Here is a 25,412-nt window from a genome sequence, read left to right as displayed (position 1 = left end):
GGCAAAAAAAAAATGCAAGTACTGTACTTACCTCAATCCCCCACTGCTCCTGCTGGTTTGGGTTACAGTTTGGATACTTGGCCTCTCCTTGCCTCAAAGAGATACAATTTCCCTCTCTATTTACTATTACTGAACATCCAAAATATACTATTTAATTCTATGTATATATGCCATATGTGTACAAACATATTACACACAGGCACACAAAAATATACCGTACATTGTTTACTATATAAATTGTATATGTATATTTACAGAGAGAGACAGGGAGGGAGCTCTTGTAAAATTACAGGTATATACTGTACATTCAACCTCACTTACTGTAATAGGAAAAACAAACCCAGAGTCCACTTTCTGCCACACATTTAACCATAACTAGAACATTACACATACCTTCAGATGTACCAGTACTTCCCTAGCTTGCATATCACTGTTAGAGCTAGAAAATGTCATGGATTGAGTAAAATGTGGTGATTCTCACTGAACAACGCTTTTGTTTAACAGCCACAATTTTGGGCTCAATTGTGGTCATAGGTCTTTCTTTCTTTCTTTCTTTCTTTCTTTCTTTCCTTCCTTCTTTCTGTCTCTCTTTCCTTCGTTCCTTCCTTCTTCCCTCCTCCTTTCTTTTTCTGTCTGCCTATCTTCCTTCCTTTTTCTTTCCTTTTTCCATCCCTTCCCTCCCTCCTTTCCTTTTTTGTTTGTTTTCCTTCCTTTCTACCATCTTTCTTTCTTTCTTTCTTTCTTTCTTTCTTTCTTTCTGTCTTCCTTCCTTCCTAACTCCTTCCTTCCCTCCCTCCCTCCTTCCTTGCTGCCCAACTCCACTCTGGGTGGCTCACAACAATCACAACAATTAAAAAGCAATATAAAATGTAACAACAATACAACAGTATATAGCATAAAATGCATAAATAACCCTTAAAATGCCTTGACACTGGCAATGAGTAAAATGCCAAGTGTATAAGACAGGGACTTTAAGACAGAGGAGGGGGGCACCCCTGCTCAGGTGCAGAGCACAAAGCAGGGTTAAGTCTCCAAATGAAAGATGCAGAGAACTACCGTAATTTTCCTGGAAGGCTTGAGTGCCGGTGCTTTTCATTCTAGAAAAACAACTCAGCCTGGCATCCGCCTCCCCCCTCCCCACCAGGGAAATACCCATTGACAGGACGCCTGCCAGTCTGTCTTTCGGCTGCATCCACGGTTTACGTCACACTCCCTTTAGCCTTCTGGGAGCTGTAGTGTCTCTTCGGGCAGAGCGGCTCGAAAAGACAACAACTCCCAAGAGGCACCGGGAGGGAAGTGTGGGCGAAGGGAGCGGGCACCCGCAGAGTTGGTCGTGGGAATAGTAGAATGAAAAGGCAGCCCAGTCGGCAAAATAAAGACGAGTGAGTGAGGGAAGGGAATGTCGGGAGGGAATGGCTCACTGCTTTTCCACCCAGCCAGCCCCTTTCCACTGAGACGAGGGGGGTCATGCAGTCTGGCAAACGTTTTTCACCTGGCAGGAGCCTTGGCGCGGGGCAGGCAGAAAGTGAAGTCCCGGCAGATGGGTAGCTGGCAAGGACCACACGCTCCCATTCGCCCCTTGCTCTGGCAATTTCTGAGGACATCCCCCCCCCATTGCCCACTCCAGTAATTTTCTATTGGAAAAATCCATTGCTGTAATCCCAAATGTTCATTTTTTTAAAAAGCTGAGAAGCTGGGATTGCAGCAAGGAATCCCAGGGCAGGCGGGAGAGGTGCCTCCACGGACATAATCACCTTCTTTTGGTGATTGCTGCCTGTTTGGAACCCCCGTCACCGTCAGGTTGTGATTCCCTTTCCTACAGCGAAAAGAGGCGGCACCTTCCTGAAGCGCTCAGTTAAGTGGCTGGGGGAAGGTGGGGCAGTTGCCGCTTCTTTTGAGCTGAAGGAAAGGCAGACAACTGCCTTTCCCTCAGCCGCTTCCCGGAGACCGCTTTGGGACATCGCTTCAGGTGCGCCTGCTTTTCCTACAACAAAGAGAGGTGGCTGGGGGAAGGGCTGGCCAGTTGCCGCCTCTTTCTGTTTTAGGAGAGGCAGGCGCACCCGAAGCGATGTCCCTAAGCAGTCTCCGGGAAGTGGCTGAGGGAAAGACAGTCGTCTGCCTTTCCTTCAGCTCGAAAGAGGCAGCAATTGCCCTGCCTTCCTCCAGCCGCTTAACCGAGCGCTCGGTTAAGAAGCAAGAATCCATTCCCCACCCCACCTCACCAGCTTTTTTCCTCTCTACTGCGGTGTTCGAGTGGTTGGCTGGCTCCTTTGCTTGCGCGCAAGAGGGAAAAAAAGCAGGTGAGGTGGGGGAGAATACAGAAGCAAGATTCCATCCCCCCACCTCACTGGCTTTCCCCCCCTCTCGCGCGCAAGCTACCTCAGCCCGGAAGAGGCGATACCTCCCTCACCCGCCCAAGCCAGCAATGCCTGCCAGGCTCCCGCGGGCGCCCTCTTGTGATGACTTGTCAGTCACCCGAGTATAACTCGAGGTCGGGTTTTTCAGCCCATTTTTTGGGCTGAAAAACTAGACTTATACTCGAGTATATACGGTATATATTATAGCTAAAATGTGTTTAGGCTTCATATCTTTGCTGATAATGACAAAGACAATAATACTTGGTTGTTATTCTGACTTATTAGGTGTATGTCTTTAGACTGTTTATAGAAATATGTTATTTCTCAAAGTAAATTTTAATTCAAGTTGATATATCTGTGTGTGGCTGAGTTCACACTAATCTCAATCTAAACATTTATCTGTGTGCACAACCTTGGTAAACCAGTATTACTCTGCTCATAAATTAACACAGTATACAGATCCTCAGTGGAAGGCAGGTTGATAGAAATTGTTTTTTCCTACAGTTCTAATTATCTGTTGAAGTCTGTGTCTGTCTTGTTTGGTTGCAGAGCCAAACCAGACAGTTGTATAGGTACAGATGACAGACTTAATGATTCCTCTGTAAAATTGAATTAGCAGTTCTTTGAGCTGTTTGAAACAATAGTTAAATAAGAACACACATTGATAAAACAATCCAACTTTCATATCATAAAAATATTTTTAAAATATGATACAAGCTGCAATGAGGCTTATAAAATTCTAATTCCTTGAATTGAGACAAAGTTGCTGATGGTGTCAGCCAAACTTTGCATCTCTTCCTTATTGTGCACCATCTTCATATCTCCCATCATTAGGACATAGCAGGTATCCTATTCTCCTATCTTCAGCAAAGCAAATAGTTGATGCACTTCAGTTGAAAGCCCAAATTAATATCACTACTGACAATGTGAAATCAGGCTAAACTGATAGTGCCTAAGAACCATCTTAATAATTACCTTCATTTTGTTTATTATGGTTGGTGATGGTTATTTGTATAGTACTGAATAATTAGATTTTGTTTGCTGAACAGCTTTCAATGAGTTTTATGTAGAGAAAAAAATCAATATAGGCAGGAGTGGGTTCCTCCTGGTCACCCAAACCGGTAGTGACCCGCTGGTGATGTCATAATGACATCATCAAAGTGGATTGGTCGGTGCCGGCTGATGGGGGCCGCCACCTTTTTAAAACAAAAATTAAATTTTTAAAAATTTCTTTTTCTTCTATGCATACACAGAAGCCGAGTTTCTGACACTGTGCATGCATTGCCATTTTGTTTTTGGCTTTAAAAAATGGGGTGTTTTTTTGCAGTGTGCATACACACCTGTGCAATGTGCACGGCCATCCGTCACAACTATGCAGCACGGGAGGAAGCGAATCAGCAGTGACATGTTGGTACCCACCCCTAAGCATAGGTTGGTTTCCAGGTATCTCCAAAGGAAATACAGTACCTATTTTTAGTAGCCTTGGGGCTCCTTGATTTTGCTATTTAAAGCAATTATTATAGGATCAGAGTCATCTGAGTTGTCCATCCCCTTCAATGAAATATTTGAAGCGTAAATTTATATGAACATTCCTCACACCTCTTATGAACCACTCTGCTTAGGAGTGCCTAGACAGCTTATTTATAATAGCTTCTTTTTTTAATATTTGGGCAAGGAGGACATTAGCCTAGGGATCAGATGGTTTACAGAGTGGAAAAATATTGCTTTATAATAAAAGGAGGATATTGAATAAAGCTCAGATTTAATACCCAGCCTCACAGAACATCCTGATGAATGTAATTGCATTTTAAGCATTCTGATTAATTTTTTTTTCATCCATATTGCATTTGTTTTGCTTGTGAATCTTTTATGGGCAAAAATGTGTCTGGAGATTAAAGGATTAACGAGATCTTAAGAAGCCTGGGCAGCTTTTAAAGCATCTGAATATTCTTACTTAAATTGGGTGGGAAAGCTCTACTAATCTCTTCTGCTATATAGAGTGATACAAGTAAAGCCACAATTGTGGGGCGGAGAGAAAGCAGACAGTGGGTGTTGCAGGTGGACAAAGCAACCAAGTTCTCTTTACATAAAGCCAAGGAAATCTTATCAGAAGAGAAATCAAATGTATTTTTTATTTTGCCATGTAACTGTTTGTGTCTACATAAAAAATGGACTTGGAGATTAATAGACAAACCTATAAATCTGGGGGAACAAAGGACTGAATTTACATATGGTTAACTGACCTTAAAGGGCTCCAGCAGTCTCTGTTATGTGGCTACTACAAGTGAGAAAACTAAATTAATATGCAGAAAAGAATCAACGTTATGGTCATATTGATGTCAGTTCTATTAAATGTTTTTATTTGGAAAATAGGATAGTGTAATACCTGGTGGGTAATGCTTAAAGCAATGGATCAGCGTTCTTATTTTATATATACTGTCCTGAAGGCAACTGAGGCATTTGTCTCAGATACCTGAGTTATTTGGAAACTGAATTAGTGTTCAACCTGCATATAGCAATGAGTAGTCCCTTCAGTTTATGATCCACATATTTCTTTGTAAATTTGCAGTATATTTTTGTTTGCAAAATATTTTTTTCCAATGCAAACTCATTGATTCCTTTGAAAAGCCAGTTGAGGTTATAAACAGTAATGTGCCTTGATCTGGTTAATGGGCTGATCTCAACTGAGGGGAAAAATAAAATGAGAGTTTGACGTTGCAGGACTGCAGAATTCATTCCATATTGCTCAGCCTCATATTTTTCAGTGCTGCCCTAATCTTTCTTGAACACATCTAATTAGAATTAGACTGGCAGCTGCATGGAGTAGACTACAGGCTTGCCAATATGTAAGTAGACACATCATAATTCTTAGAATCTTGGAAAAAATATCTCAATAGCTGGATTGTTGATTTCATTTTTTAAAAAGAAATAACTTTTATTGCCAGATGGGTTTTCAGTAAAGAATAAAAAATAATTATGTTTAACATCAAGTTTGGGTATTTTCATTCAGAAGATCTATGGCAGGACGGATTTGACCCAGCAAAACCTTACCTGCTCTCAGGTGCTATAGGGAATAAAATGAAGCCCTCTTACATTGATATTAGAGGACTGCTGCCATGTCTCCTCTCAGTCTTCTCTTTCTTAAGTTAAATGTACCTAATTTTTAAAGCTGTTCCTCATAGAATTTAGTTTTTAGACCCCTTATCTTTGTTCTTCTTGGCACAATTTCTAGGACCTCAGTATCTTTCTTCTAATATGATCATAACAGGATGCAATATTCTAAATGTGGCCTCACCAGTGCAGCATGCCAGTGCAGCATAGATCTCTTCTCTTGATATTGATAGAGTCTCTCTGTTGATGCAGCCTAGATTTACAATGACGTTTTTGACATATGTAGCACACTGTTGACTTATATTTAAGCAGTGGACCAATAGAACACCAAGATCTCTCTAATGGGCACCCTTGAGCCAAGTACTGTTTGTCTTGTGTCTCTGTGTTTGGTTTTTCTTGCTTCAAAGCAGGAGCTTCCTTTTGTCATCACTGAGCTGCATCTTGTTGGATATTATAATAATAATAATAATAATAATAATAATAATAATAATAATAATAATAATAATTTATTAGATTTGTATGCTGCCCCTCTCCAGAGACTCGGAGCAGCTTATAACAATCACAACAACATATGGACCAAATCTATCATGATCCTTCTGAATCTTGAGTGTACTTTGCAAAGACTTAGTATTTTCTATCAGCTTTGTGTCTCCCCTTCAATTCCCTCATCTGGGTCATCTATAACAATGTTTAAGAGTAATGGGATGTACCTGACAGTATGCTTCCCTCCATGTAGATGTAGTTCCATTGAGGATTATGCTAAGTGTGGTTAGACAGCCTATGGGAATCTTACAGGTCGTGGTACTATTTATTCTACAATATTCTATCTTACTAAGAAGATAGCTGTGAACAGTGGTGGGCTGAAGAGTTTTAAACAACTGGTTATCTGCCCTAATGACTGGCAGGGTCAGCGTGGATGGGTGGGCATGTGACTAGGTAGGTGTGGCCAACTTGATGTCACTTACATAGAGGGGTGTTTTGCCTTACCCACCCTTTCATGGCCGTGGGGATGCTGCAATGGTCGTAAGTGTGAAAAACAGTTATGCCACATTTTCAGTGACCTTCAGAACTTTGAATTGTCACTAAATGAGCTGTTGTAAGTCAAGGATTACTTGTACAAAAATAGAAAAAGCTTCCTTGCTTGCAAAAAACTGCCCTAAATACCAGTCATTACATTAGAATTCGGAGAATACACATGGAAGATCAATAAGTCACAGTCATCATGGAAACCTAAACCATGTCTCTATACCTCTATACCTTTTCCTCAGCAATAACTGCAACCTGGAGTTACAAATCAGGCAGGTTGCCAGAGCACATTGAGGAATTAAAATAGTTAAAATACAAAGATAACTATCAGCAGCCAAGTTACTTTTGCTCATAAAGTGAAACCCTTTAGAAGAGAGATCAATTTAAGCTCTCCAGAAAGTGGGTGGGGATATTTGCACTATAAAATGCCAAGCTAAAGAGATAAATTAACAAATTAACATCTTGATTGAGGGCTAATACCATTCTGCATTTGTTCAGACCTTACTGCAGGGAATTTTTGCCCATGAATATAGCCTATCTGTAAGAACCTGCCTCTTCTTCCTGCTCAAGAAAGTATAACTCTTGAAACAGCGTATTTCAAAAGGGTTTTTTTTTTAATTGAGTAGAAAGTGATAGCAAAACAAAGGCAAAGCAGATTCTAAATCTCCTCAGGCAATAGTTAGAAATAAGACATTAGAAACCCCTCCTCTGATCAGATGTGGATTTCTGCCAATCCACAGGTATCAAGATATTGTTGCCTTCCTGAGAAATAGATAAGGCAGCATTCCCAGGGTCATCTTTTACTAGCTTCAAAGCGAAACAATCTACGTGGCCCTCCCCACTTAATAAATTCCCCAAAAGGTGAGAAAATCCCAAGACACTCAGGCAACAGGATAATAGTAATAAAATAGCAGCTGCCAAAGGGTAAAAAGAAGAGGATACATTTAGGGCTCTCCCCTTACCCCTTCAATTGTATGGCAGAATCACTATAGGGATCTATAGAGATCTGATAATGTATCTTTATCTCTTAAGTGCTGAGTCTGATATCTTCTGTGGCCTATTAAGGAAGATGGGGGGCTATTTTCTCCATTTGTCATCATGGGAAATAGATTCTTCCTTTTTAATATTTCTCAAAATATTTTATTATTCCAGGAAAGGGGTGGGTGCTAATTTCCTACAATTGGTGCCATTGTTACTATGCCATATTATCATGAGAGCAAACTATAACAAATTGAAAAGGGGATCCACATTATCAATGACCAATCATGTAGCTTGGCCACTCTGAAGCAATGCAAGAGACTCCTGTCCCAAAGGTGCTTTTTCAAGAGGCAGCTGTTGCCTTTTGAAAAAAAACAGGTTTGGGATCAATAGTGGGACAGCCATGGCCTGGATGACTGAAAAATCCTCATAGATAAGAGACTACTGTCCTCAGTGAACTGACAAAGCACAGTTTCTCACCTAGGGGAAGCAATCATTAGATCCATTTGCGCCACTTAAAGATACCAGCTGATCTATTACTCATCTCACAAGATATCCTTAGGATATCATCCAGATTTAAGGAAAGATCACATGCTGCCAGAAAGACAGTAAAAAATCAGACAGAATGCCAAGCTTGCATCCTGCCTCTCAGCCATTTCTTGCTATGCCAATCCTTCTGTAAATAGCTGTTCAAGCCCCAGAAATAAAAGTACTACAAAAAAATTGAGGAAGAGGGGACTCTGGAGAAGCTCAGTTACAGACAGCTACTGCCAAAACCATTAAGCCTGTTAGAGGCAGTTTCTTAAAACACTTAAAGTAGCAGGGGCGGCAATTAAGATAAGGATTAGGGTAGAAATATAGACACACTGGAATCTTTCCTTCCTGCATTCCTTGCAGGATTAGCCCTGTAAAGAGGGAAAATATTTCTTCCAACAACCAGTTATCCACTCGTAAATGGATTTCCAGTTTCACCATTGTAGCATTGCATGGACCTTTTTAAAATGTACTCTAAGCATAATCATTCCATGGAGACAAAGAAATTGGTTTTAATGCCTCTACCTTTAGTCTTTCATAAATTGTGTTTTCATTTTTATGAACTGATGCATACTTATATTTCAAGACCTCTTAAACGTGACAGCACAGTAACAAAATATTTAAGCTTCTCTTCCAGACAAATCTTTATAAACTACTAAAAACTGAGAATAAAGTTAATGTATGCTGAACAACAAATGAGAAAGATTAAGAGAATGCCTAGAGAAACAGGTTTTAATTTCTTTTAGTTCCATCTACTTTTTTTGATTAGTGTCACGTATTCATTTCCAGCAGTTTCCTCTATTTTATATCAGGTAAAGGATGCTTAGTCTTTTTAAAATAAGGTCCAGCTTTTGTAATGAATAGACAATAGATTTTTTCACTTTTAAGTTTTTAAATAATTTGTGACATGAGATAGTTAAATTAGGTAAAAAGAACTACATGTGAGCAATAGGAATAAGATGAGGAAATTAATTAGTAATCTGTTTTTAGAACTAGTTAAAATTTTAGTTGAGAAAGACCATCTGAAGTATATTCTGTTTTGTGTGGTTTTAGGTTTGAGTCTGCAAAACTCAAACTTTTTATTAAAGGTTATTTCTTGCTCATTGGAGCTGAACAGCTAATAACTTTAAATAATAATAATAATAAAAGAACTAAATTAAAACATGACATTACTGCTAATAGAACTTTTTCCTTGCCAAAGTTCTTAGCATAATTATTGTGTAGTGGACTGCATTAGGCAAGAACAGACCAACATAGATACAACAGCGTTTATTGACTCAAACTGAACTGCAGAACAACAACGTGACAACAACGTGGCTTGTCTGCAGATAGATAGTAGCGTTCACGCTGTCGTCTATGACCTGCTTAGTGCAGAGATAGTTGTCTACTCGGGAGATGTATGAGTTCTAATGTTCCCGGTGAGTAATATCAAACTCTTTGAGTCTTCCTAGTTTGGACATTTTGAGAAGGCGTCTGTGGTGGTGGCTAATGCCTGTACTGCTGTGGTTGGATCTGGGCTGCACTTAGGATTCCTCGGGACGGATTCCTCAGGTATGTCTGTGCCTTCAGTGTGTCTTACTGGCAGGCAGGGCAGGGAGCGTGGTCCCATCAGCGTTCTTCACCGGGTCAGACACCCAGTGATTTCAGTCTCTTGGTTAGCAACAGCTCTCTCCTCTGCAGCATCCCACCATCGCCATTATTATGTAGTGGGCTGCATTAGGCAAGGACAGATCAGTGTAGATACAATAGCATTTATTGACTCAAACTGAACTAAAGAACAACAGGTAATTCCCTGTAATTTATAGTCTGGGCTCACAGGGCCTTCACCAATAATACTAGAAAGAGCCCACCCAAATATGTTCTAATTTTCCCTCCAAAACAGTTCAAGTTAACAAGATCATCCAAAGGTTACTTTCACTTTAGCTGGGCTTAACACAACTATATATATTCAATACATAACAATAATTATGAGTCTTTTATCCATTTTGGATGTGTGCGGGTGTACTGCTTGAAGTAACACTCAGTAACCCTCCATCCCATCCTGTTTACATAGAATTTGGAAAAGGTTCTAATGGCTTTCTTAAGCCATGACCATGGATCAAGGCAAATGTATTTGGGGATTTACACTATGTCCCAATCATAGTAACTGGCTATTAGTTTGGGGTGAATTGTTTCTCTTCCCGAGCCTTTCCTGTCCATCCAGTTGAAGTGACTAGTCACAGTCCTGTTGCTGCTGTTGTTAATTTAGAGCGAATGGGGAAATATGGTAGTCCAAAATTGGGAGGAAAAAGCAATTAAACCCAAGATTAGGCCGAAGAAGCCTACAGTGTTCCCTCGATTTTTGCGGGGGTTACGTTCCAAGACCTCCCGCGAAAGTCGATTTTCCGCGAAGTAGCGGTGCGGAAGTAAAAACACCATCTGCGCATGCGCACCGTTTTTCCAAGGCCGCGCAAGGGCTTGAAGTTGGGGGCGGGGAGCGACGAAAGTGCGGAGGCCGGCAAAGATTGTTTTGAATGTCGGCTGCCCCCGCCCCCCCCAGCACCTCCGGCCCCCTCGCCGCTACCGCCCGCCCGCCCGATCCACCCCTCTCACCGGCTTTCTTGGGACACGGGTCCTCCTGCAGCAGCGCTGGCGGCTACGGCTTCTCATCCTCCTCATTCGGCCGGTAGCCGCTCTGAGCGCTTTGAGAATGCCTGCCTCACCCCTCTCACAGTCCCTTAGCTGAGAGCGCTTTCGTCCCAGCTATCAGCGAGGGGGCTGCAGGATAGGCGGGGCAGGCGTTCCCACAGAGATGGAGAGAGAGAGGGAGAAAGAGAGAGAGAGCAAGAGGGGGGAGAGTGGAAGGTAGAAAGAGAAAAAAATGATAGAAAAAGGGAGAAAAAAAGAGAAATGAGAAAATGATTGAAGCAGAGAATGACAGGAAAGAAAGAGAAAGAGAGAGAGAAGTGACTCTTGGTGATGACGTATGACATCATCTGGTGGGAAAAACCGTGGTATAGAAAAAAAACCGTGGAGTATTTTTTAATTAATATTTTTTGAAAAACCGTGGTATAGCCGTTTCGCGAAGTTTGAACCCGCGAAAATTGAGGGAACACTGTATTTGTTTATAGTTGGGATGTTGGTGTTTAAAGTTCATCCGGGTACATACATAGATTCCATCATTGTTGTGCTGTGCTTTATTTTGCAAGTTGGTATTGAAAAATATTATGTATAATTCATTTGCCTCTCATGCAGGTATTGCTGAACATCAGCAATCCCACCAAATTGTAAGGCAGTGAATAAAGTCCATATATTAAATTAAACAATTCTGCTGAGATTGTATAAAAATAACACACCTAATACAATATTGGCATGGTTGGCTTGTTAATGTTTAGTTTCTCTATATACTATATCATGCCATCCATTTATATCAGTCCTGACTTTCAGGATGTAATTGAAAATAAAAGATTATTGCTTTGGCTTGATTTGTTTGAGCATAGATATGAGTGTTGTTATGGCAATAACAAATTAATATTTAAATCATTTCCAGCAAAGTTTAGATAATTATCAGAAGTAATACTGCTATATTTTCTATACTTTGTAATATTTCTTTTTTCTGCCTAATGTCAATGGCCTGATTCTTTTCATGATTCTTAGAAACATGTTAATGAAGAATTTTTAATTTCAATTTTCTATTCCATGTCCATACTATTACTTTGAGAAAGAAAGAGGAAGAATTTGTGCAGTCTACAATAGGTGTTACTTTCCCAGTTCTATGCAGTAAATGTGAGTCACTGCCTATATTTGATAACTGACATCTTACAAAGATTGCGCCTTCTCTGTTAGTTCCTTTGAAATACAATGAAAATTGTGTAATAACAAACATTTAATTATGCAATATATATGCAATGAAGGTAGCCTTTTATATCATTTATATTCATTTAGTTATTTACACTGATGTCTTCTAGAGCCAGCATCAAGATGGAAACAAAATAAGTATGTCACCTCACCATGCCATTACATTTATACAATTTTCATTTCAGATAATGTAATAAGTGAATTTTGAACTGACACCATGCCTTGTAGAGTTGATTGCTTTAAAGTGTGAAATGTTTCAGTTCAACTTGGGATTATTCACCGTGAAAAATCAAAATACTTCTGTTTCTCCACCCCACCGCACACCACACACCATCTCAAGGATATTGAGCAATTGCTCTTCTCATAACATTTGTTAGTTTTCCTGTTGGGAAAATTAAAATGGAATTTATAGGTTATAAATAATCCAGGAAAAAAACTCAAGGCTGGGAAGCTTGTGGTTTCATATTGGAGAGCTTGTATTCTAAGATTTTAGGCTATTTTCAGCCAGCCTTGAAATAACTGAATAGTAGCAGAAATTCCATTTAAGGGGTGGTTTGTTTTCACAAAGTACAGACTAATTGTTAGGTCCTCTTGGTTTAAGAAGAAGGAAAAGGGATTATTGATTTCTAATTTCTTTATCTCATGGCTTAACTCCATCTTGGCTCTTCTGCCTGATCTATCATTGTATTTATTTTACATCTGTCAGATCAGTTTCCCAGTCTCTCCTTTGATCACAAAATACTTCTTTTCACAATCAAGCCATTGATCACACTGATGCCTTGTTCTAGGCCTAGATAATTATTTCAGAAAGTGTGCCACTCTCGGATGTGAGATGCATATAAAATTGCTGATCATCCACAAGCAGAATTATGATGGTCCTCATATTGAAATCCTACTCCTAAGTGGGCAGAAATTCTCCCTGACTCCTGAAAATACAGCTGCTTATTTTCTGCTCCTATGCTGCACTAAAAGATAAATATGATTTTGAGTTGATGGAATGGTGCTTTCTAACTTTGCAGCGTGAATGAATGTTCTTATTCTCTAACAACCCCTCATTTAATGTAAACATTCCTAAAATTAAAATAACTTAAACATTACAAAGAAATGAATTATAGTTTGACAGTTCCAATGACTATAAAAGATAATGAGTAGACTGCTCCTTTTATTTTATGATGGGTAATCTATCACTGTTGGGCTAAATCTCTGATCCACCAACACATGCTCTTCTCCTGTTGCATGTTATTCTATGTCAGCTATATGGTCTCACTGCCACTCAGGAGCCTCCAGCTCAGAGCTTTGGGAAAAGCCTGCATTCCTACAGCAAACAGTCATCTCTGTAATGTTATTGTTAGGCTATATATTCTGTTACCTAAAATTATTTAATGAAATGAAGATTTCATGAAATGGAGGTTTTGTGAATCTTTATCTCACTTTAAGACTTTTATTTTATTAGAAAAAGATATACCCTATTGTTGTGGTTAGCTCTGGCCCAGCTCCTGCCCCAAGGACTGTGGAAGTGGGGGAGATATCCACATGCTGCAGGCCTGTTTTGCCCCTGGTGGAATCTGATGATGAAGGCTCCTCTGACCAAGAAGACATGAGTGACAGGAAGGAGGAGAATGTGGCAGACAGCTCAGAAGGAGATCAATTATCTAGCTCCTCCTTGGATTCAGAACAAGAGTTAATGATACAGCCACGCATGCGGAGAGCGATGCATAGGCAACAACAACTGAGAGATTATTATCAAAGAAAATGAGGCCACCTGTGGTTGGGTGGGGCTGTGGTAATTAGTGAGGCTGCTATAAATAGCAGCCTGTGGGTTTGGCCATTGTGGAGGATTATCTGATCATTGTGTTTCGTGACTGCTTTACTGACCTTGACCTTTTGTGTGCTGATTCCCCCCCACCCCCCGCTTTGAAACTAAACCAGAGCAAAGTGTGTTTCACTTTGTGAAAGAAGAAGTACTGTGAATTGCCTCACAGCTGTAAGCTACCGTGTTTCCCTGAAAGTAAGACAGTGTCTTACTTTCTTTTTACCCCCAAAAGCCCCACTACGTCTTACTTTCGGGGTATGTCTTACATTTGAAAAAAATTGAAAGAGTCGCGTTCCCGAAGGCATCTCCCCAGAGTCCAGAAGGGCAGCCGCGGGACAGGAGCCTCGTGAGCCCTTTTCCAAGTTCAACCTCAGGGCTCCAAGCGGCGTGCATGCGTGGAGCCGCAGACGCGTGTCGGAGAAGCGTGTGTCTGGAGGGGAGGAGCCGCTCTGCGCAGTTGGGCAGCCCCACCTGCCTGCCGGAAAGGAGGCGGGCGAAGGAGGGCGCAGCTCCGGCCGCTCGTCTCGGAGCCGGTCGGCCTCGCCGGCCGCTTGCAGCCAAGCCTCGGCAGGACTCGGTTGCTGGGACAAGCACCTTCGCTGCAAGCCGCCGCCCGCTCGGCTCGCTTCGGACCAGTGCCGTCCTTCGCTTTGCCAAGCCGGGGAAGAGGCGGTGGCGCCGCGGCGAGGCGAAGGCGAGGGGCGCGCGGGGAGCTTGGAAGCGATGTTATCGGGCTCCCCCCCCCCGGCAATACCCCCGTGTTTCCCCGAAAGTAAGACATATGTCTTACTTTCGGGGTACGGCTTATATTAGCCGACCCCCCTGAAACCCCCGATACGTCTTACAATCGGGGGTGTCTTACTATCGGGGAAACAGGGTAAGTATCACAGAACTGATAAGGGACTTGTACAAATTACCAGTTTGTTTGGAGACAAGTGCTCTTTGCTATACCAAAAGAGGGCTTGGTTTAAGTGACTTTTCATTATAAAGAACATTGTTTTGAATTTTCAAACGTGTGTGTGTCTGAAATTTGTACCTATGAATTTTTGGGAGGAGTCTACCAGAGAGCCTGACAGAACACATATTATATAACTTAATTTTTTAAAAATAATTTCCTCTTAACTTTAATCCATACATTAGAAAAGTACCCATTGAAAGCATATACATTTCCATTTCTTTTTAAAGCATATAGGCCACAATAAGGCCTTGCAACCCTTCTTTTGCAAGGAAAATGTTATTTCTAATAGTATTCATTTCTAACTGCCCTGAAAGTATCCAATGTTCTCATCATTAATTTTATTGCAGGTTCCTGTACAGTAAGTTTTACTCATTTTCTATATAATAATGTCCTTATGATCATTTCATTTTCTCTTCAGAATACTTCTTATAGAGCTAAAGGGCTTATTCTATCTGTAAAATATTTTTAGAACTGCTTTTTTTTTTTTTTTTGCATAACGGGAAAATGCCTCTGACATTTGACATTGCTATTGAATGGGAATTCACTTCCTTGAAGGATTTAAGTTATTTTAATTTCATGTATGTTTACATGTTACTATATAGAAAATTATTTTTAATTGTGTTCTACCCATTTGCATCTCTTCAGTCACACACTGTGTACTACACAAATTACTACTTTACTATTATAATGAAGGTAAAATATTTTTAAATTCATTTATTCACCATTCTGGAAATACATAAAACTTTTCAAAGAGTGAGGCATCATATTTGATACACAATGGTGGTGCAGTGGTTGGAGTGCAGTTCTGAAAGCTGCTTCTGCTGACTGCTGGCTGTAGTTCACCAGGCTCATGGTTACTCATCCTTCCGAAGTGGGTAAAATGAGGACCCACATTGTTGGGGGCGATATGCTGACTCTGTAAACCACTTAGAGAGGGCTGTAAAGCAATGTGAAGCAGTATATAAGTCTAAGTGCTGTTGCGACCTAAGATAATATTATATTTCATAACATTACTATAGAATTGGGAGGCAATTAGGAGGTTCTGCCCCAGATGCTTGATGGATCCAGGACATTTTCAAAGGGCATTTGGGGTTTTGCCTGGTTCACTTGTACACAGTTTGGCAGAGTCTCTTGCTACAGCCTGGAATACATCTGCAATGGAGGCTTTAGACTGAATTGTGCCTTTGCGACCTCTCTATGGCAGTAGACCCTGGAGATCTGCTTGGTTCATTGAGGAACTCCGGGGCATGAAACACCAGAAGAGGTGTCTAGAGAAGCATTGGAGGAAAAGCAGATCCGAATCTGACCGAACACTTGTAAAAGCTTATATGGACACTTACAAAGTGGCGACAAGACGTGCATACAATGTCAGCCTTATTGCATGTGCAGAATCCCGCCCAGCCGCTCTGGTTAGGGTGACTCGCTCCCTCCTTAACCAGGCGGTAGTTGATGAACCCTTGCAAGGTAGTGCTGAGGACTTTAACAAGATTTTCGCAGATAAAATCGCTCAGATCCGGACTGACCTGGACTCCAATTGGAAAGCAGTGTTGGCTGACAACGAGTCAGTCGAGGTCATACGGCTTGTCCTAGTCCATCTGTTTGGAAGAAGTTTGACCTGGTGACACCTGATGAAGTGGACAAGGCCATTGGAGCTGTGAGTTCTGCCACCTGCTTATTGGACCCGTGTCCCTCCTGGCTGGTTTTGGCCAGCAGGGAGGTGACACGGAGCTGGGTCCAGAAGATTACCAATGCTTCATGAGGGAGGGGTCCTTCCTGGCTCCCTACAAGGAGGCACTTCCCCCCCACTCCTCAAGAAACCTTCCCTGGAGTCACCTATATTTAACAACTATCATCCTGTCTCCAACCTTCTCTTTATGGGGAAGGTTGTCAAGAAGGTGGTGTTACTACAGCTCCAGAGGTCCTTGGAAGAAGCCAATTATCTAGGCCCTCAACAGTCAGGATTCAGACCTGACTACAGCATGGAAACTGCTTTGGTCATGCTGATGGATGATCTCTGGCAGGCCCGGGATAGGGGTTTATCCTCTATCCTTGTGCTCCTTGACTACTCAGTGGCTTTCGATATCATCAACCATGGTATCCTTCTGCACCGACTGGAGGAGTTGGGAGTGGGCAGCGACCTACAGTGGTTCTCATCCTACCTCTCTGGTTGGTGTTAGTGGGGGGTCAGAGGTCAACTCCTAGGTCCCTCCCTTGTGGAGTTCCTCAGGGGTTGGTCCTCTCCCACCTGCAGTTTAATATCTACATGAAACTGCTGGGTGAGATTATCCAAGGGCACAGGGTGTGTTACCATCAGTATGCAGGTGATACTCAGCTATACATGCATAAGCGGTTATGGGCCTTCCAAGGCATACCTATATTTATGCATCACTCTGCAGACTGCATTGGTTGATGATTAGTTTCCAGGAACAATTCTAAGTGTTGGATATGACCTATAAAGCCCTACATGGCATTGGGCCAGATTACCTCCGAGATCTCCTTCTGCTGCATGAATCCCAGCATCTGGTTAGGTCCCACAGAGTCGGCCTTCTCCAGGTCCTCTCAACCAGACAATATCATTTGGTGGGGCCTAAGGGAAGAGCCTTTTCTGTGGTAGACCTGGCCCTCTAGAATCAGCTCCTCCCAGAGATTCGCACTGCCCTCACCCTCCTCGCCTTCCGTAAAAGCTTAAAGACCTATTTATGGCACCAGGCCATTAGATCCTAGCCCCCTGACCAACAAGTCTATTAGTATGTTTTGTTGAGTGAATGGTGATGAATGTTTTTAAATTATATTAGAGCATTTAAAAGTCTTTTTAGCCACATTAATTGGATTTTTAGATATATTTGTTATATTGTTTCTGATATGTTGTGAGCCGTCCCGAGTCCTCGGAGAGGGACGGCATACAAATCAAATCAAATCAAATCATAAATAATGAAACTTCCAAGAATGAGGACAGAAAATTTTAAGTTACACACACATATGAATATGTGTACGCATGCATACACATAGGCACACACAGAGATATGAGAAAAGCTATTGTACGTGCGCCAGCTACTCCAAATACTAAAAGGGCCAGTTATTTTGGCTTTTTAGATTTTTTAAAAATCTTTCAGCTAAACTTATTTATATATTTATTTTTTTCAGTCAATTTGAATGCCAATGAATCCTCTAAGGTCAAAGTAGCTTTCAACAAATTAAATACAATAAAATTTGCACAACAAATAAGAGTAGTGTAATATAGTACAATAGATCACAGGAGAAAACTGAATAATGTCTAAATAAAGGTGGCAAAAATCATTCCATGGAGGCCTCCTGAAAATTTTGTTTTTAATACCATTGGAAGACAGTCTGACTGGCTTTTTTATTTATTTACTTTATTTATTTATTAGATTTGTATGCCACCCCTCTCCGTAGACTCGGGGCAGCTAACAACAACAATAAAAACAGCATATAACAAATCTAATATTTAAAATAACTAAAAAACCCTTATTAAAAACCAAACAAACACACACACAAACATACCATGTATAAATTGTATAGGGCCTAGGGTGAAAGAATATCTCAATTCCCCCATGCATGACGACAGAGGTGGGTTTTAAGGAGCTTACGAATATAGAGTTGATGATGCCATTGCCTTGCTGGACTTGAAAGAAAAAGTAGAATCTGGGGCTTCTAGAGACAAATTGTTCTGGATGAGAGAATGTTTAAGCACAAAACTCTACCCTGGCTGAGCAGATTCAACAGGCCCATGGATTCCTGGCCTGCATCCTTTGACTCCTCTGAAGTTCTCCAACCAGCTCCAAGTAGAGATGTTCAACAGAGGAGTGAGCTCTCCAGGTCAGATAGACTAACCAAGAAGCTGTCTGCAAGGCAGCATCAAATGAGTGAGGTTCCTTGGTTGTGCACCTGGATGGTAGATCAGTGTGATTTATTTATTGTCCTCCCTCATTGACAGGAAATGCCAATGAGAGGGGGGGAACTCTTTCATCCTCAAGTCTGTCTTATTTTTCTTACTGTGTTGTGCTTTGAACTTCAGATTCCACCTCACCATGTTTCCCATTCTCCAATGCACTTGCAAGGAGAGTCCAAGATGGGTTATTCTTCAGTCTGATTGGTAGGGACTGAGTTTTAATTTAAATAATTATTAGGCAGGCACCGCCTCCCCCCTTAGCCCTCCAGTCTAAAAAACTCAGTCACAGTAAAGGGACTCCTGAGTTACTTCTCTTGCATGATATTGTAATTATTGTCTGTTTCTTGTTTTTTGTATTTACTAATCACAGTTTCTTTTTCCCTTTCTTTTAGGTGCAGATGGGGCATTTTCGCCTCGGGCGGGCCTGGGTTCAAAACCTCCCGCGGGTTTACCCAGTGCCTGCAGCTCCTCCCTGTTGGAACCCACACAGACAGAGGAGACTCTGCAGGGCCGCAATTGTGGGTTCGGGAGTGAGCGCCCGGGTAGCCTACCCCCGAGGTGGCACCCGGAGGTCGAGGAGGTGGTTGACGCCTCGGGGGGTCCGTCCCCCCCCCGGCGAATATACCACGGGCCGAGAGGAGGCGCCATCTCACCAGCGGCCCGCGAGGGAGGAGGTTTCCCCTCCCACCCACCCCCGAAGGAAGAAGGCAGGCGAGAGCCGATCCGCGCCCAGTTAGCCCTTACAACAGCGGATCGGCTCTTCGTAGAGCATAGCCGGCGGAATTAAGGATCGCAGAGAGCGGGAATCGCCGGTCTCCTGCCCACCGGCAATGTATCCATCGGTTGCCAGAGATACAGCCGGCAGCCATCTTGGTGAGGTCACCACGGCAACTCTCGGCGGCCATCTTGGGATGGTCCGCAGATACCCGGCAGCCGACTCTCACCCAATCAGGCCCTGTCGCTATGGCGACCAGTCGGCGGCCATGTTGGTGAGGTCGCCAGCCCGGAATTGTACCGGGAGGCAGATCTCGTTGAAACAGAGTAATAGCGCAGGCGCAGAAGGGGAATCTTCGCCCCATTTTCGCTTTCGTTTCCTGGTAGCGGCCAGCAATTGCAAGGAGCCCCGTGGATACCGCAGCAAGTTTCAGACACTCAGCTGAAATCGTGAGTTGCTACTAGGGGCATGGCTGACCAGGCAGCGCCAGTTGGGGAGGAGGCTACAGTTTCCAAGCCTAGCACCCCCAAAGAAAAGACCTCCAAATCCAAATCATCTCAAAGTTCCTCATTAAGAGATGCAGAGAAGCGCATCAGAGCGCTTGAGAAGCAGTTGGAGGCATCACAGAAAGCAACTGGGCCGGCTTTACCCTCCATCCAGCAATTAAATGCCAATCCCTCCGTTGCCTCCCCCACCTTTTACCAAGGGGTAACAACCTCGGCCTCAGAGAGGGATTGGTCCCCAGAGAGAGGGAGCCAGTCCTGGCTACCACCCAGGACTGAACCCTATGACCTGGGGAGGCAAGCCCTCCAACTATCCCCCCACGCAGTCCTTGCAATACGCGCAGACAGCCACCTTCACCCCTACGGCGGCAGGCCTTCGCAATACCCAAGATTCCTGGCAGAGCATGCCCCCGGCCCTGCAAGAACTGATTACTACCACTTATAACCAGGGCCTTGTCACGGGGGCACAACAGCACCAGCAGGCTCCCATGGGGCCTCCTCCAATGAGGCCTAGGGACCTCTGGACTGCTCCTGTCACGCAATCGGTCATGGAATCCATGGATGAGGACGAGGCCTACCGAGATGACTTCAGCGCAGCTGAGGATGACCTGTCTGGGGATGACCAACCGCCAGAACAACCCACCTACACGGGCCTGTTCAAGTCCTCTCTCTTCAAGGTGCTCCTGAATAAGGCCAAGCTGACCATCGAGCAGGCTGGCGAGAGTGGCCAGGCGGGCCCACCGGAGACATCTCAGCCAGCAGGGGGCCTGTTAGTCTTTCCTAAGCAGGAAACAGTGAACATCCCATCTTCCCATCTGTTCCTGGAGACCATTCAGCGCCCGTGGGAAAACCCGGCGGCAGCCCAGGGACCCTCCAATCTCGACCGCAGATTTTACACCTTCGACCAACAGATGGAGGAGTTGCTGGAATTCCCAGCTGTGGACAAGCCTGTAACGAGCCTGGTATCTAATGCCTTAGTACCCACTGAGTCACAGGAAGGACTGAAGGCTGAGGACAAATGGGCGGAGAATGTGGCTCGCAGGACCCACCAGATGGCGGCCTGGGCCGTGCGAGCCGCCTCGGCGGCCTCGTTTTTCAACAGGGCCATGATTCTATGGATTAAGGAGATCCAGGACAGAGCTGACCCAGAGGATGGCAGACTGCGTCAAGACCTCAACAAGCTGTTGGCGGCTACCGAGTTTTCAGCGGATGCCACTGTCAACGCCGCAAAATTTGCATCACGAGCAATGGCCTCCTCAGTGGCCTCACGCAGACTCATTTGGCTCCGCAATTGGCAGGCGGATGTCAAGTCTAAATGGAGTCTTGCCTCATCCTCGTTCAAGGGAAAGAAGCTGTTTGGGGAGGTCCTTGATGATGTCCTAGTCGAGGACAAGGACAAGAAGAAGGTGATGCCCAGGGCTGGCAGACGGCAGGATAGGCGTTCCACTCCCTATCAACGACGACAGACCTTTCAAGCAGAGCCCTCCTCGACCAACTCCCAGACGACGAGGCCGTACTTCCAGGGCTCCTTCAACCAGGGATCCTTCAGGTCGGACAGGTCCTACCAGACGGACCGAGGTAGATCGTACCAAGGCCGCCGCCCCTTCAGAGGAGGCAACAGGGGCTTTAGGAAAAACAAGTGACTCTCAGTGCGAGATCCCCTTAGGCGGCAAGTTGCGGCTTTTCCCGGACATCTGGGAAACCACTTCCTCAGACGCGTGGGCGACATCTACCGTTTCCCAGGGTCTGCGGATCGAGTTCATTCGACCCCCCCCAGCGCTTCCTACCTTGTCGTATCCCGTCAGACCCACAAAGGCGGCAACTCCTATACCGAGAGGTGTCTCACCTCATAGAGATAGGGGCTATAGAGGAGGTACCTTTAGCTCATCAAGGCAGGGGATTTTACTCGGCAATTTTTCTCGTGCCAAAATCCTCAGGAGGAGTGCAAATGACCCTCAACCTTCGGCAGTTGAATCTCTATGTGAAATACAGGAGATTCAAGATGCACTCACTAAGGTCCAGCCTGGCCTCTATAAGACAAAAGGATTTTATGACATCCATAGACTTGAAGGAAGCCTACCTTCACGTACCCATCTTCCCGCATCACAGGCAGTTTCTGAGATTCTACCTCAACGGCACGCATTTCCAGTACAAGGCAATGCCCTTTGGACTCTCCTCCGCTCCCAGGATGTTCACAAAATTACTGGACGTCCTCACAGCGAGTCTCAGACGCCAGTCGGTACGCGTGATGGCGTATCTCGACGATATCGTCATTCTCTCAAAGACCAGAGAACAAGCATACAGAGACTCACAACTGACAATCCAGACTCTACAAGACCATGGCTTTACGGTCAACTGGCCAAAGAGCCACCTAACACCTACACATCGCCTTGCCCACTTGGGCACCACTATAGACTCCAACCTGGGGATGGTTTTCCTGTCCCAGGAAAGACAAAGAACAATCAGGACTCTGATAGGGGAGCTGGGGCTTCAACGCTACCCCACTCTTGCCCTGTTGTCAAAGATCCTAGGAACCTTAGTCTCGTGTATCGATATAGTGCCATGGGCGAGACACCATCTACGCCCACTCCAATGGTTCTTGCTGCCATATCAGAGACGCAAGACCAGCCACTCTCACAGGAGAGTCTCTCTCAGTACCAGGGTATGCAATTCTCTACAATGGTGGAGGTCCCCTTCACTGACCAAGGGCTCCACATTCCTGGACAGGGACCTTGTTACAATAACAACGGACGCCAGTTTGACAGGGTGGGGAGCACACCTCTCTTCACATATGGTTCAGGGACTCTGGGATCCTCAGGACCTGCTAGAAATCAATATAAACTTCCTAGAACTGAAGGCGGTTTCATTGGCCCTCCACAGCCTGGCGCATCTAGTTCGGGGTTGTCACGTACGCATCCTGACCGACAACGTCTCCACACGTTCCCACATCAACCGACAGGGGGGAACATGGTCAAGACGGCTAATGAAGGAATCGACATCACTCCTCAAATGGGCAGAGGCAAATCTAGCCTCACTATCAGCGGAACATATCTCGGGCGTGGAGAATGTGTGGGCGGACTGGCTCAGCCGTCAGACACTCGACCCGGGCGAATGGCGACTGGAGCCCGAGATTTTTCAGGAGGCGGTGAGGAGATTTGGGGAGCCGGTGATAGACTTGTTTGCTACCAACTTAAACACCCAGCTTCCCCGCTTCTTCGCTCGTTACCCGACCCCGGGCGCGGAAGGAGTGGATGCCTTAACCCTTCGATGGCCTCGGGGTCTCCTATATGCGTTCCCGCCTCTTTCCATCCTCCCCAGAGTGATAAGGAAGATTCTGGAGGAGAGAGCGGAAGTGATACTGATAGCTCCGTTTTGGCCTCGTCGCATCTGGTTCGCAGACCTGGTGCAGCTATCGAGGTCTCCCAGTTGGAAAATACTGGAACAACGGATCTCTCTGACACAGGGGTCCTTCTCGCACCCGGAGCCACAGTGGTGGCAGCTAACCGTGTGGCGCTTGAGCGGGAGTATCTAAAACGACAAGCTCTACCCGACACGGTCATCGACACCATACAAGCTGCCCGAAGACCATCCACAAGACGTATCTACCAGGCAACTTGGGCGGCCTTCCACAAATTCTGTGAGCAACGGCAGATAGACCCTCGGACGGCGTCACCGCACATGTTTTTAACCTTTCTGCAAGCAGGACTAGAAAAGGGCCTTGCCCCTAATACCTTACGCCATCATGTCGCCGCTCTGGCCACCATTCTCTCAACAGACAGTTACCGGTCACTTACCAGACATCCCTGGATCAGGGATTTCCTGAAGGGAGCGGCCAACCTCAAACCACCAGTGATTCATCGTTTTCCTTCTTGGGACCTTCCCCTAGTGTTGCACGCACTGTCAGGTCCTCCATTTGAGCCCATACGCCAGATCTCATTGAGGTTGCTGACTCTTAAGACCGCCTTCCTGGTCGCAATCACTTCAGCCAGGAGGGTCTCTGAGATTGCCGCTTTATCAACAAGACCAGACCTCTGTCGTTTTGACCCTAACAGAGTAGTGCTTAGACTGGATCCGGCATTTATCCCAAAAGTCAACACGTCCTTTCACAGGACTCAGGACATCATACTTCCGGACTTCTGTACTCGTGGGACTCACCCATCGATATTGAGGTGGCACAAACTGGACGTGAGACGAGTCCTAAAAATTTATGTTAGGAGGACTCAACCTGTTAGGACGTCAGAAGCCCTGTTCGTGTCCTTTTCCACTAGAAACAGGGGTACCAAAGTGTCTTCCCAGACTATCAGCCGATGGTTGAGGGAATGTATCTCAGAGGCATATAGGACTAAAGGATCCCCAGTTCCACAGGGGATAACGGGACATTCGACTCGGAGTGCGGCTGCCTCATCGGCCTGGCGAACCCAGGCATCTTTAGAGGACATATGTAGAGCGGCCACGTGGGCAGCTCCGTCAACCTTTATCAAACACTATAGGATTGACTCCTTTGCTTCGGAGGAAGCTACCTTCGGGAGGAGGGTGCTGCAAGGGGTCTGTTCATACGAGGAACCCCTGGTCCAGTCTTGTCCCTCCCTGTGATCACAACTTGGGCATATCCCATCTTGGACTCTCCTTGCAAGTGCATTGGAGAAAGACCGTTGAACTTACCTGAACGGTCTTCTCGATGCACTGCAAGGAGAGTCCAAACCCTCCCGACTCTGGGACCAGGGTTACTGTGGGGGGTTTGAGTTGCATAGTTTGGTGTTTGGACGTTAAATTGTTTAATAAATGGTTTTGCTTTACTGCTCCTTCGCCTTACTTTAGACTGGAGGGCTAAGGGGGGGAGGCGGTGCCTGCCTAATAATTATTTAAATTAAAACTCAGTCCCTACCAATCAGACTGAAGAATAACCCATCTTGGACTCTCCTTGCAGTGCATCGAGAAGACCGTTCAGGTAAGTTCAACGGTCTTTTCCCCCCTTTAAATTTGTTATTTGTTTATCAGATTTCTGGTCTTCACCTGTGCCATGGATACTGTTTCTAACAGTTCTGCTTGAATTTGAATATCTTTGGACTGTTGCAGGTAGCCAGTAGTGTCAGCACAGAAAAATATAATGAAGAACTAATACTCTCAACCCTTGGCCCCTGACACTTCACCGAAATGTGGGACAAATAGTGATATGCTGATAAGTATGTAACAACCAACCTTGCCGACTCCATTGCCACCACTAAGCTACTTATGACCTGATCCTATTCACTCTTACAATAATTTGCAGTAACTTCCCTCCAACTATTCCCGTATTCACGCATGCGTGCACACACACACGCACTCACACACTACATAAGTGCACCAGTGTACCTTTCATCCCCTGTCCAATTGTCTCTCCTTTATCTCATATATCTTTTCTTCCTTTCATATATCTTCTCTATTTTTATATCTTTTCTTCTATCCTTTTCTTTACTACATGACTATTCTCTTCAATATGTATTGTGTATTGGACAAACAAACCAACCAACAAACAAACAAATAAATAAGTCAAAGGCCTTTCACTGCCTCACTAGATCCCTGCAGACCTTCTCTTCCCACACTGGGTCTTCCAGGGATTCCCTTCCCTAGTGTCTACAGGTCGTAAACCTGATTCGGATGATACCCACCTCCTCCTCCTCACATTTTGAA

The 25,412-nt window shown here is 44.3% G+C and overlaps 1 protein-coding gene across 1 annotated transcript in view; it reads left to right on the top strand.

The window, feature by feature from the left end:
• The window catches only part of ERBB4 (erb-b2 receptor tyrosine kinase 4), a 1,218,240-nt gene that overhangs the window by 706,508 nt on the left and 486,320 nt on the right, over nt 1-25,412 (top strand). The window lies entirely within an intron of this gene.

This window comes from Erythrolamprus reginae, chromosome 1, assembly GCF_031021105.1.
Source record: "Erythrolamprus reginae isolate rEryReg1 chromosome 1, rEryReg1.hap1, whole genome shotgun sequence".
Lineage (NCBI taxonomy): Eukaryota > Metazoa > Chordata > Lepidosauria > Squamata > Dipsadidae > Erythrolamprus > Erythrolamprus reginae.
This window is presented reverse-complemented; position numbering and strand designations above follow the sequence as displayed.